At 44.6% G+C, this 13832-nt stretch overlaps 1 protein-coding gene across 3 annotated transcripts in view; it reads right to left on the reverse strand.

Annotated features, from left to right (window-relative positions):
- VPS9D1 (VPS9 domain containing 1) overlaps positions 1 to 13832 on the reverse strand; it is a 69734-nt gene that overhangs the window by 39478 nt on the left and 16424 nt on the right. The window lies entirely within an intron of this gene.

Here is a 13832-nt window from a genome sequence, read left to right on the forward strand (position 1 = left end):
TCTTGCTCAAAAATTATTTCCTTAAATTGAGATCAATATTGGTTTAGAAAGCGGCACTCCACAGATTTAGCACTTGCACACATATATGACAGAGTTCTGCCAAATATAAAACAATACACATTATGATTTCACTGATTCTGAAACATTACTTATGTGCAACACATGCAAGGGAGGCCAGAATCTCAAAAGAAAAAAGTTTTGATAAATTTTATGAAAACTCCTTCCCACTTTAGAACATGGCCAGGGATCCCAAAAGCTACACAGAAAATTTGGTTGGGCTGACCCCAAAACGATGGGAGTAGATACTGTGTAAAATTAATGTACCTTTCACCCTAATTCGACCATTCAGTCGAACGTCAGGCATGGACAGCCGGTTCGTGAATGACTTGGCCAAAACTTCCAGATCGGGAGCAATTTCGTATGGATCGAAAGTCAAAATCGTAATTGTATTGTGGAATTTATGAAACCTCTCGTCCACCTTAGGACACCTGCTGGGACCCCAAGACATTCCGCAGAAGGTTTGGCAGGGCTAGCCTCAAAACCGAGGGAGTAGTTTTGGGACGGACAGACAGAGGGATGGACGGACACTCGTGCATTATAATATAGGTAAAATGTGGAGTTCATCAAGGATCCATATTCGGCCCTTTCTGTTGATAATTTACATAAATTATATCTCAATTATATCCATTTTATTACAACATACAGTACTCTTTTTAGAGACTACCGGTAAACAAATGTCTTGTTCCCAACTCAAATGTTTCCACTCTTATCAGAATCCTAAATACTAACAGCTACCAAACTTTCCCTATGGTTTAGAAGTAATAAGTTATCTCTGAATCTAAAGAAGACAAATTTTATTCATTTCAAGAGTTCTAGACGACTAAATAATACGCAATATCCCGAGATAAAAATTGATGGCATGTCACTTGAAAGGACAACAAGTACTAAGTTTCTTGGCATCTATATTATAAAAGGAGCCGCGTCTGTCTGTTTGTCGTGGTATAACTTGAGAACGGATTAACAGATTTCAATAAATCCAACTCCGGTGGATCCGGGTAACACCCGGGAGTGTTTGTGAGATAGATAGATAGATAGATAGATAGATAGATAGATAGATAGATAGAGATATACAGTGGAACCTTGACTTACGAGTTTAATTCGTTCTGTGACCGAGCTCGTAACTCAATTTGCTCGTTTCTCAAATTAAATTTCCCCATTAAAATGCATTGAAATGCTATTAATCCGTTCCAGCCCGCCAACAACCACACCAATTTTTTTTTAAATATGCAGTATATATAAAAATATCTCGCGCTTTATATTTCACCTGTATGCAGCATACAAGTTGGCAGGATGGCCTGGACTGGAGGTACGCACACTTGACTCTAAACTGTCCAGCCTGGGTTTGAATCCCGACCCAGCTATAACCTGTCATGGGTGAATCACAGGCAGGGTGATTCATCAATGTGTGTACCGCTAAACTGGGCGCCCCGTTTGCGTCCCATTAGTTGTTGGATGTTAAGGATCTCACCGTGTTTTCCACAAAGAGAAGGCGAGCTATCGCCGGCACTCTGAACAAGTTGTGGCCTGGCATGCTCTTCTCCTCTGCCGTTATATACGTCCTCCTCGGCATCTTTTTCCAGAAGAGCCCTGTCTCGTCACAGTTGAAGATTTGCTGGGGGATGTATCGTTCGGCTTCTATCAGTTCGGCAAAAGTTATAATAAAATCTTCAGCTGCCTTCACATCCGCCTCACCAAGTCGACAACACGCACACCTCGCTCATGTTTTTCGACGATTGCGTGTTTTATATCCAAGCACATCATCCTCTTCTTCTTCTCAGTTATAATAAAATCTTCAGCTGCCTTCACATCCGCCTCACCAAGTCGACAACACGCACACCTCGCTCATGTTTTTCGACGATTGCGTGTTTTATATCCAAGCACATCATCCTCTCTTCCCTTGGCACTCAATTTCTTAGGACCCATGGTTAAAACTAAGAAATTTTCCAAAATAACCAAAATGCGAAAACAAAGCAGCAGCGATATACGGCAGAGATACTTGCACGGCAAGATAACCACGTGACCGGTACCCACCTGGTGGCGGGTAGCGTAAGCTCGTAACTCAGATCTCGGCTCGCATCTCAAAGCAATAAACCGCCCGAGCGACGGCTCGTATCTCGGAAAACTCGTAAGTTGGTGCACTCGTAAGTCAAGGTTCCACTGTATATATACAGACTTCGCATTTAATATGGATTTTATTTTTTCTTGACTTGGGTTTACTTTCTTAACTCAGTATATCAATCTGGTGAGTTTCTTTTACACTTTGGTGATTTATTTGTTAAAAGAACCATGTCACTGATTGTCTGTCGCAGCAAGAAGTCAACAACAGGATTATATCACAGGTGGCGTGGCAAAATGTACGGACAGGTGCATTTGATGATTGGCTTCACAGTTGGGTATACAAGGGTTGTTGCGTTCTGTATTAGTGGAAAACAACTGCTGCACGTCTCCAAAAGTTATTGCCGCTTCCTCTGGAGATGGTCCATCAACTCGACAATGCTGTTTGTCATGGAGTGGTGGCTTTACGAAATTACGGCATGAAACAGCATGCTATTGCTCGGCAGTATGGCATCACTCAAGGCCAGGTGTCAAAGATCCTGAAACGAAATGCTCAGAGGGGTGTCCCTACTCCAATACCGAGGCCAGGACGTCCCCGCAGAACCACAAGGAGGGATGATCGCCAGCTGCACCGGTTAGTCCGCAATGGCCGTACCAAGTCAGCTAATCGGCTTAGGACTGAGTGGCAGCAAATGACAAATGTGCCTGTATCCAGAAGGCTAGTCAACCAACGACTGGTTCAAGCAGGCTATCGTGCCAGGCGTCCCCTGAGAAAGCCACGCCTGACCAGACAACACCGCCAGCGCCGATTGCAGTGGGCCAGAGAGCACCGTCAATGGCAGCCAGGACACTGGAATCACGTGATCTTCAGTGACGAGTCTAGATTTCTGGTCTATCGTCAAGATGGCCGCGTCCGAGTGCGCAGACAAGTGCATGAAGCCTACAACAAAGATTGTATAGTGCCATGAGTCCAAGCTGGAGGTGGTGGGATGACCGTTTTGGCTGCTTTTCATGCAGGGGGAAAAACTGACCTGGTTGATCTGAATGGAAACCTGAACCAGTTCAAGTACAGGGCCATTCTGGAAGAAACATTGCTTCCATTTGCTCGTGCAGTCTTTCGAGGAAACTTTGTCTTCCAAGATGACAATGCACAGCCTCATCGTGCTCGCATGATCTAACACTTTCTTGCTGACCGTGGTGTAGAGCATATGGAGTGGCCTGCCATGTCCCCGGATATGAATCCGATAGAGAACTTGTGGGCAGAATTAACGCGTCAAATCGACAACTTGGACCAGCAGCCGACCTCTGTGCGTGAATTGCAGCAGGCTATTGTCACTGCATGGCAAGCGATTCCTGTCCAAACCTTGGCAAATCTCGTGAACAGCATGCCTCAACGTGTACGTGCTCTCCTGAATGCTCGTGGGGGTTACACGAAGTACTGAACTGTAATTTTACTGTCCGTAATCCAAGTCGTAATTTAACTTTTGTTTTTGTTAAAAAAAATTTTGGCTAATGTGCAAAATAAAGAGATACTTCTGGAAAACGTACAGAAGTTTAACACAGTACTGTCCATGAATTGAGTTCGATATCAATTTACATCACTTTCAAGGATAAATTTATTTGTTTCGAAATGTCAAATGTGGTTTTTGTTTCTTTTAAAGGTCACATTAACAAAATCTAGAATAATTTCAACATAATTCCAATGAACTTTTGGTTCTAAGACATCTTGAAAAGTAAGTTCACCCCCACAAAAAAAAGATTCCATATTAAATGCCAAGTCTGTATATATATATATTTTTTATTTTTTTTTTACGGGTACATGGACGCGCATGTGAAACTGCCAACACGTGAAGTTGGTTATCCCTGCATGGAGAGCATGATCTCCCAGGAATTCTTTTTTTTCTTCCCCCATAGATTAGCCATCGCAGGAAAGATTGGTATTTCCGTCAGCGAAGTGACGGGTCTTATATTCTAGCAATTATAAAATGATTATTTGACCTGGAATGACCACTCCACATATATCTGGTTCAATCTCATGCGGTATCAGCACACTCTGTAAATTGAAACATTATTTGCCTCTTAATGTTTTATTCACATTGTGCAATTCTATAAGACCACCACACATATCTTATTGTAATATGTTTTGGGCAAATTCTATATGAAATAAAATAAAAAAATTCCCTTTTTAAGGACATTTTCCCTGCTAGAGCAGGGCTTAGCCAGCCTTGCGGGCCCCATGACAATCATCACGGTTCCCTTTTTGAGGCAATGTTTTTATGGCCGGATACTCTTCCTGACGCCAACCCTTTAGTCGCCTCTTACGACACGCAGGGATACAGTGTACCTATTCTAAACCTGGGCAAACACAAACACATTCATCCCAGCAAGCTGGTACTTAATTTGCCGACCTCGGAAGGATGACAGGCTGAGTCAAACCCCCTGGCGTTAATTCAACGATCGACCGGGATACAAACTCAGGATCCTAGGATCCCAAGCCAGCACCCTAACTGCTAAGCCAACACCAGGCATGGGCAAATTCTAAATGTAATACTAATACTATCTATTCCATTACTACAAAATAAAGCAATTCACATCTTTTCTGGTTTTGGTTACCGTAACCATTCAAATCATTTATTTGGTAAGATGAAAATAAATGATATACGTATATTTTCTACAAAATGCACTTTTCATGCTCCGACTGAATTCTAGTCAACTGGCCACCTCTTCTTAAGGTCATTTCGTCTCGATTCTGAGAGATGAACTTATAAAAATGGGTCATTATGTCCGGATGTCTGTCCGTCTGGTCGTCCGTCCGTTCGTTCGTTAAACTTTCTGCTATTTTTGTTACTCCTCCCTTATCACCCGGCTGGTTATTCTGAAACTTGACATATGAATCAAAAAAATAGCCCCCACAATTGCTCAGTCTTCTATTTTTCGATTTTGGATCATGTGATCTCTTCCCAAACTTCGGTTACCTCCCAAACTTCGGATTCGTACTCTTCCCTTATTTACCAACCGATTGCTCTGAAACCCGATACAGCCCTTCGACTCAATGGTCCGCAGGATTGCTCGGTCTTAGATTCTCCAATTTCGAATAAGGAGGCCTCCCAGGGGATCAGGGGGGCTCCGAGGGGTGGTCTCCCTAAATCAGCAGAGGTATGACCAGCAACACCTCAAGAGGTGACGGTCAGCCCAATCGGGGCTATTTTTCCTATATCTACCAATTTAACAAAGATGTTCACTCCTATCTCCCAAGACAGTCCAATCAATATCATAATTTGGAATCCAAAAACTGTAATCGGCCAGTCTCAACATATGGAATTCTCAACCCCTTGATATCATAAACTTGAGATCAATTTACAACTTTTAAAAAAATCTGTGAAGAAAATACTTTAAAATAAATATCTTACTGAATGATATATTGAATTTATTTCACAGCTGACTTATGCTAGACCTATTTTTGCCTGCAAAATGATTTATTCGTATGTATTTTTCCTTTTGTTCAGTCAGTCATATTTTGGATTTGTGGGTTTTTAAGGTTCAGCTTGTGGGTCCGTGGGTTCGGCTAGTTTGTGCCGGCTACATACCTACCTAAAGCAAAGTTTGGCCCAAGGCAGGTTGTCTTTGTTGGTCATAACGCACTAATGCACGTTCACTACGACTTTGACTTTGATGAGGAAAGGGTGGTGTATCCGATTGCCAGGAAGCACCTGAGAAGGCTGGAACTTGGAACGCTACTGAAATTCTTCACTGAACAAATTCTTGCAAATCTAGGTAGCTGAGATGAGAAGACATTGTAACCCATTTTAATTGGTACATTGCTACCTGGAAAGGTGCATGAGACTACAGGGAAACTAAAATCATCAACTTTATGATACATACTTGTACTAAAGCCATTCTGTCCAACTTTAACTAACACGTCCAGATATACAGCAACAGTACAATCATTACCACTCTTGTTTGCAATCAGACTATCTGGATAAATCTTGTAAAGCAGCCGATCAAAAAAGTTATAGTTAACCACACAAATATCATCTATGTAACAATATTAGACAATATTTTATGAAGTATGAGACAATATTTTAGCTGGTCCGATTTTTTTTCTCCATCAGTTTTTGCATGAATGAAATTTCACAGAAAATAAGAAAAATGTCTGCTAGTAGGGGGCTGCAATTCCCACCCATGGGAATACCCATAAATTGTTGAAATATAATCCCACAAAAGGACACAAAAGTATTGTTGTGGAAATGAGAATTGTGTTTTTTATTGTTGTAAAAAATATCACCCTCCTTCCTCCAGTTGTTGTGTATAAAGGTCAAAGGGCATCCCTTAGTTAGGTCATATACAATCACGTTAGCCAATCATAGATTTCCTCCTTGTTGGTAGTTATTTCCTTATTCTGTGTATTAGGTTAAGGCTTTGTCTTCCATTAATTAATACTCCATTGCACCGATTTCAAATAGATAGATCCCCTTTTTCAAATTTCCCCAAAGCCTGAAACATTTATGACTGCATTTATGCAGCCAACTGCATTTATGACCAACGGCATTTGCCTCCATTGAGCACGCGGTCGGCTCGGAGAAGAAAGGCGTGTCTCCACCTCGTCATAGAGGGGAGGAGTGAGCCAGCCCTTGCCAACCAACCCAGAACGAGGGGTTTGGCTTTGAGAGGGCGTGGGGAGAACCGTCGAGTAGGTTCGCGAAGGTTGAAGGGCGGGGCCTATATAACCCGCAGCGGGACGCTCCCCACAGCAGATGAGTTCTGAGTTCTGCAGAGAGACGCGCAAGAGAGGAGAGGAGATAAGAGACGCGCAAGAGAAGAGACGATATACGTGACGCGCAAGAGGTGAGAGAGAGAGAGAGTCCACCACCATCAGTTTGAGTCCACCACCATCAGCTTGGAGTCCACCACCACCAGCTTTGAGACCATGCAGTTTCGACCCGCTGCGACGCAGGAGCCGGATTGCGGTGGCATCGGTGGCCGTCGAGGTCCCGCCCGACGTCCCGTGCGGGATCAAGCTCCAGCTCCGGTTCCCGTTGGACCTTCCCCTCCTTCCAGCCAATTGTTCCTGCCTTCATTCCCCAGTCGTGTAAGTGTGCTCGTAGTCTGTCTTTTGTCTCGTCCTGGGGTACTAAGTAAGACTGAATAGGTAAGCTAAGGTGCACTGTGTCCGCTTCTTCTTCTTCTTCTGTTTTTATTTTATTATCCTTCCTCCTCCTTGGTTGCTTTCAATTGTGTAAATAGTAAATAAATCATATTTGTATTTCTTACCCTTTGCCTTTCTTTCCTCTACATCCGTCGTTGTTGTCTTTTCCCTCATTGGACACCTGTGGCACGATTTTGGCCAATGTTTCAGTATCGGGTTAGTCTTGGTAACAGTTCGTGCCGCGGTTGCTAAACACCGCTCGGCAATCAATTAACATCTGTCCGCGGTACGGACGGGGCTGTGCACCGGCCTTTCCGGAGGTCGCGGTGCAGCTTCAGGGACCACGTCGGTCAGTCACAAACGAGGGGACTAATCCCCCCTCAAAGGGGAACCATAGGCTGACGTTGGGTTCCGTAACAGTATTAAATGAAATAAAATTAACAGCATCCTCAAACTTCTGCTTATCAAAACAATGAAAACTTGAGTATTTATTTTTTAGAAAAGAATGCTCGATCAAACCTGAAACATAAAAATTTATTAAAAGAGCTAAAATCCTTGTCAATTACTTAGAAGAGTGAATCCCTTACTAGTACCAAATCCAAATTTGTATATAAAGTCGAAAAATCATAAAACCTCAACTGACTTGATATTGAGGCATCTAATCCTATCCAAGAACTCCAAAAATTAATGATTAGTTGATTAAAGATTAATGATTAAAGATGAATGATTAAAGATTAATGATTAAAGATTAATGATTAATGATTAATGATTAAAGATTAATGATTAAAGATTCATGATTAATGATTAAAGATTAATGCTCCAGAAAGTGTTAACACCAGAATTCTTCTCAATTGCCAAACAATATTTCCTGAACTGTTCCCTAACAACTTGTAAGCCTGAGTTAACTACAACCGATAACTGTTTGGTGGTACATTGTCTGGCACCAGCTATAAACCTATACTTGTACGGGTTCTTATGAAGTTTAGGAATACAGAGAAAGCCGAGGAATACAAAGATTCACCTCTTTACATTTAATACTGAAATTGTTAATTAAACTTCCTTATGCTCAGAGATAATATCCTGGAGCGACTTATGACAAGGAACATATGTGCTATTTCCTATACTAGTGAAAGTAACCGGATCAACGCCTAACTCTCTTAATAAAAGCTCCACATAAAACTTTTTACAAACCACAACAAAATTATTAGCAGCCTTATCCACTGGAGCTATGATGTATCTGTCATGCGTATCTGTCTGATCCTGAATGTCTTTACGAACACTCGGCTTGTTCAATACTGGTTTAGACCGACCCAGTGAAAGCAAGCCCCGACGACTAAAAAAACTTAATCATATTTTCCAGGACTTCCACAACTCTGTTAAACAACGCATTGAGACTGTTTACAGATAACTTAAACTTGGTGCGCATTCTGTTAAAAAATTAGAGACAGAATCTACGATTGAAGACCCAATGCAGCTCCAAGGTCGAGTAACTGATTCCCTATATTTTGCTCCCATTTTCATCAGAACCCTAATTTCACTGTTACTAATAATATTCAAATCTCCAGAAACCTCATGTCCACATGGACCATACAAAAAAGGGGAAGACGAACATGCACAGTCAGTCTCCAAAATGTCCCTTACCATATCTACACTAAGAGTTTTAAGAAATTTACAATAGTTGAATAAGCATTGTTCTATGGTCTTAGTGAAGGTGACATAAACCTTTAATGGGGCTCGCTCTCCTGCTTCACAGATAGCGAAAGAGAGGTGTGATGTGATGGGGGTGAGTTGCTTGAAGGATGAAGTGGGACAAATCGTTGTGGACCCAGATGGAATTAAAGGAAGATGGAAGAGATATATGGAAATACTGTTGAATGCAGAGAATGAATGGGATGGCAACATAGAGAGTAACCCAGTTTTAGGACCGGCAGAGAAGATAACCGAGAAGGAAGTTGAGGAAGCGATTAAAGCAATGAAGAGTAGAAAAGCGGGAGGGCCGACGTGTGTTGTGGGACATATGTTGAATGCAGCGGGAAATTGGGGTGTGAAGAGAATGACAGAGATCTGCAATCTGGTGGTGAAAGAAGGCCGCATTCCAGTGAATTGGGAACTGAGTACCCTCGTCCCTCTATACAAGGGGAAAGGTGACCCTCTGGACTGTGGCTCGTATCGAGCGATAAAGTTATTGGAGCATGGAATGAAGGTATTGGAAAGGGTGTTGGAGAGGAGGATAAGGAAGAAAGTGAAGATTGACGAAATGCAGTTTGAATTTATGCCAGGGAGAGGAACGACAGATGCGCTTTTTATTGTGAGGCAGTTGCAGGAGAAGTACATGGAGAAGAGGAAGAAGTTGTTTCTTGGGTTTGTTGATCTGGAGAAAGCATTCGATAGGGTTCTACGTGAAGTAGTGACATGGGCATTGAGGAAGTTAGGAGTGGAGGAATGGTTGATCAGAGTAGTGATGGCAATGTACAAAAGAGCGCGCACAGCTGTAAGGACGAAGGACGGGAACAGTGGTGAGTTTGAGGTGAAGGTGGGAGTGCATCAGGGGTCGGTACTAAGTCCACTACTATTTATAGCTGTGATGGAGGTGCTGGCTTGGAACGTAAAGGAGGGTTTACCGTGGGAGTTGTTGTATGCAGATGATCTGATGTTGATTGCAGAAAGTATGGATGGACTGAAGGAGAAGATGAACAAGTGGAAGGAATGTATGGAGACGAAAGGTCTGAAGGTGAATATCGGAAAAACAAAGGTGAGGGCAAGTGGTGAGGTGGAAAGAACTGGGAAGTGGCCATGTGCTTTGTGCAGGATGGGTGTCGGAGTGAACTCAATTCAATGTACAATGTGCGCTGAGTGGGTTCATCAAAAATGTAGTGGTTTGAGAGGGTCATTAACCAGTGTGGCAACTACATTCAAGTGTAAGGTGTGCACAGAGGGAGCTGCAGATGGAGGAAATGTTGATTTGGATCTTGGAGACGGCGTGAAGCTGGAAGGTGTGAAAACATTTTGTTACCTAGGAGACATGCTGAATGGAGAAGGTGGATCAGACTCGGCAACGGTTGCTAGAGTGAGATGTGCATGGAAGAAGTTTCGGGAACTGAGTGGCGTGCTGACGAGGAGGCGAGTGTCGTTGAAGCTGAAGGGAAAGGTGTATGCTGCATGTGTGAGAAGTGTTATGATTTATGGGAGTGAGACATGGGTAATGAACGTAGAGCAGCAACGAAGGCTGGAAAGGGTGGAAATGCGAATGGTTCGGTGGATGTGTGGAGTATCGTTGAGAGAGAGGAAGACAAATGATGAATTGCGAAAGATGATGGGAATAGAGCCTGTGATGGATGCTGTGAAGAGAAACAGTTTGAGATGGTTTGGTCATGTGTTGAGGAAGGATGAAAGTGAATGGTTGAGAAGAGTGATGGAAATGAATGTGGAAGGAAGTAGAGGATGGGGAAGACCGAGAAAGACTTGGCTAAAGATGGTCGAAGAAGAAATGCGGGCAAGGGGGTTAACAAGGGGAGATGCAGAAAATAGGGCAAAATGGAGAAGATTGTCATGGGGACCCCAAGGCTAACCCCTGCTCTTGCAGGAGAAATGGCCTTTAAAATGCCTGTTGTTGTTGGTTGTTGTTGCTCTCCTGCTTCACATCTTTCTCAGCTTGATGTCGTGGAAACCAAGGCTTTCAAGATCATCGGCTTTCAAGTTTTCTCCCTCTGTGCTGCTGTTGCTGTTTCCGTTTTCTCCTGCTGTTCCCTTTGTTATGTTGCGTCTTGATCTGTTGTGTCCCAGCTTTTCCACGAGCTTGGACATTGTATGTAAAAAAAATTTTTTTTTCGCAATTTAATAAAAAATAAAAGAAAATGTACGCAAAACTGTGTATTCATATTATGTTCCATTTTCTGACGTGGTATTTCCTGTCACAAGTCACTTGGTGAATTGAATTTAAACTCAAACATAGATCGGTATTCAACAACTTCAATCAAGACATGGTATTTTATATGCTGCAATGTTGATGTCATACCGACATATTGCCTGAAATCACTGACAACCCATTGAGCTCTGTATTTTTGACACTTTCACTTTCCGAGGTAAAGCAATGCGGTGTGCATCCCATCCCACAACGGGTATGATGGTGCAGTGTGCATCCCATCCCACAACAGGTATGATGGTGCAGTGTGCATCCCATCCCACAACGGGTATGATGGTGCAGTGTGCATCCCATCCCACAACGAGTATGATGGTGGGTGCGCATCCCATCCCACAACGGGTATGATGGTGCAGTGTGCATCCCATCCCACAACAGGTATGATGGTGCAGTGCGCATCCCATCCCACAACGGGTATGATGGTGCGGTGCGCATCCCATCCCACAACGGGAATGATGGTGCAGTGTGCATCCCATCCCACAATGGGTATGATGGTGCAGTGTGCATCCCATCCCACAACGGGTATGATGGTGCAGTGTGCATCCCATCCCACAACGGGTATGATGGTGCGGTGCGCATCCCATCCCACAACGGGTATGATGGTGCGGTGCGCATCCCATCCCACAACGGGTATGATGGTGCAGTGTGCATCCCATCCCACAACAGGTATGATGGTGCAGTGTGCATCCCATCCCACAAAGGGTATGATGGTGCGGTGTGCATCTCATCCCACAAAGGGTATGATGTTGCGGCGTGCATCCCATCCCACAAAGGGTATGATGGTGCGGTGTGCATCCCATCCCACAATGGGTATGATTGTGCAGTGTGCATCCCATCTCACAATGGGTATGATGGTGCGGCGCACATCCCATCCCACAAAGGCTATGCTGGTGCGGTGTGCATCCCATCCCACAAAGGATATGATGTGCGGTGTGCATCACATCCCACAAAGGGTATGATGGTGTGGCGTGCATCCCATTCCACAACGGGTATGATGGTGCGGTGTTCATCCCATCCCACAAAGGGTATGATCGTGCGGTGTGCATCCCATTCCACAACGGGTATGATGGTGTGACGTGCATCCCATCCCACAACGGGTATGATGGTGCAGTGTGCATCTCATCCCACAAACGGTATGATAGTGCGGTGTGCATCCCATCCCACAACGGGTATGATGGTGTGGCGTGCATCCCATCTCACAACGGGTATGATGGTGCGGCGCACATCCCATCCCACAAAGGCTATGCTGGTGCGGTGTGCATCCCATCCCACAAAGGCTATGATGGTGCGGTGTGCATCTCATCCCACAAACGGTATGATGGTGCAGTGTGCATTCCATCCCACAAAGGGTATGATGTGCGGTGTGCATCCCATCCCACAGCAGGTATGATGGTGCGGCGTGCATCCCATCCCACAACGGGTTTGATGGTGGGGCGTGCATCCCATCCCACCACAAAGGGTATGATGGTGCGGTGTGCATCCCATCCCACAAAGGGTATGATGGTGCGGTGTGCATCCCATCCCACAAAGGGTATGATGTGCGGTGTGCATCCCATCCCACAGCGGGTATGATGGTGCGGCGTGCATCCCATCCCACAACGGGTATGATGGGGCGGCATGCATCCCATCCCACAAAGGCTATGATGGTGTGGCGTGTATCCCATCCCACAACAGGTATGATGGTGCGGTGTGCATCCCATCCCACAGCGGGTATGATGGTGCGGCGTGCATCCCATCTCACAACGGTTATGATGGTGCGGTGTGCATCCCATCCCACAAAGGCTATGATTGTGTGGCATGCATGCCATCCCACAACGGGAATGATGGGGCGGCATGCATCCCATCCCACAAAGGCTATGATGGTGTGGCGTGCATCCCATCCCACAACAGGAATGATGGTGCGGGGTGCATGACATCCCACAACGGGTATGATGGGGCGGCGTGCATCCCATCCCACAAAGGCTATGATGGTGCAGTGTGCTTCCCATCCCATAAAGGGTATGATGGTGCGGCATGCATCCCATCCCACAACGGGTATGATGGTGCGGTGTGCATCCCATCCCATAAAGGGTATGATGGTGCGGTGTGCATCCCATCCCACAAAGGATATGATGGTGTGGCGTGCATCCCATCCCACAACGGGTATGATGGGGCGGCGTGCATCCCATCCCACAAAGGCTATGATGGTGCGGTGTGCTTCCCATCCCACAAAGGGTATTGTTACGGACCGCGGATAAGGTGTTGATTTGCCGAGCGGATGGCGACCGCGGCCCGAACTATTAACAATGACTAAGACCCGATTCCTTAAACGTGGGCCAAATCGTGCCACAGATATTCAATGGGGAAAAGACAAAGGCGACACAGATGTGAAGAAGAGGAAGACAGAAGTAGGAAATACGAATATAATTTATTTGCTATTTACAACCAAAAGAAACCAAGGAGAAGGAAGGATAATAAAATAATTTACAGAAGAAATCAAGGAGACACAGTGAAAATTGTAGCTTACCTACAGTCTTAATTAATACCCCAGGACAAGACACACAAAACAGACTACGAGCAAACTCACACGAATGGGGAAATTGCAGGCAGGAATGGAAGGACTGGAAGGAGAGGAACGCTCTGCTCGAACCGGAGCACGGTCGGCCCGGGAGT

The sequence above is a fragment of the Myxine glutinosa genome, chromosome 9, assembly GCF_964187855.1.
Source record: "Myxine glutinosa chromosome 9, kmMyxGlut1.1, whole genome shotgun sequence".
In the NCBI taxonomy this organism is placed as follows: domain Eukaryota; kingdom Metazoa; phylum Chordata; class Myxini; order Myxiniformes; family Myxinidae; genus Myxine; species Myxine glutinosa.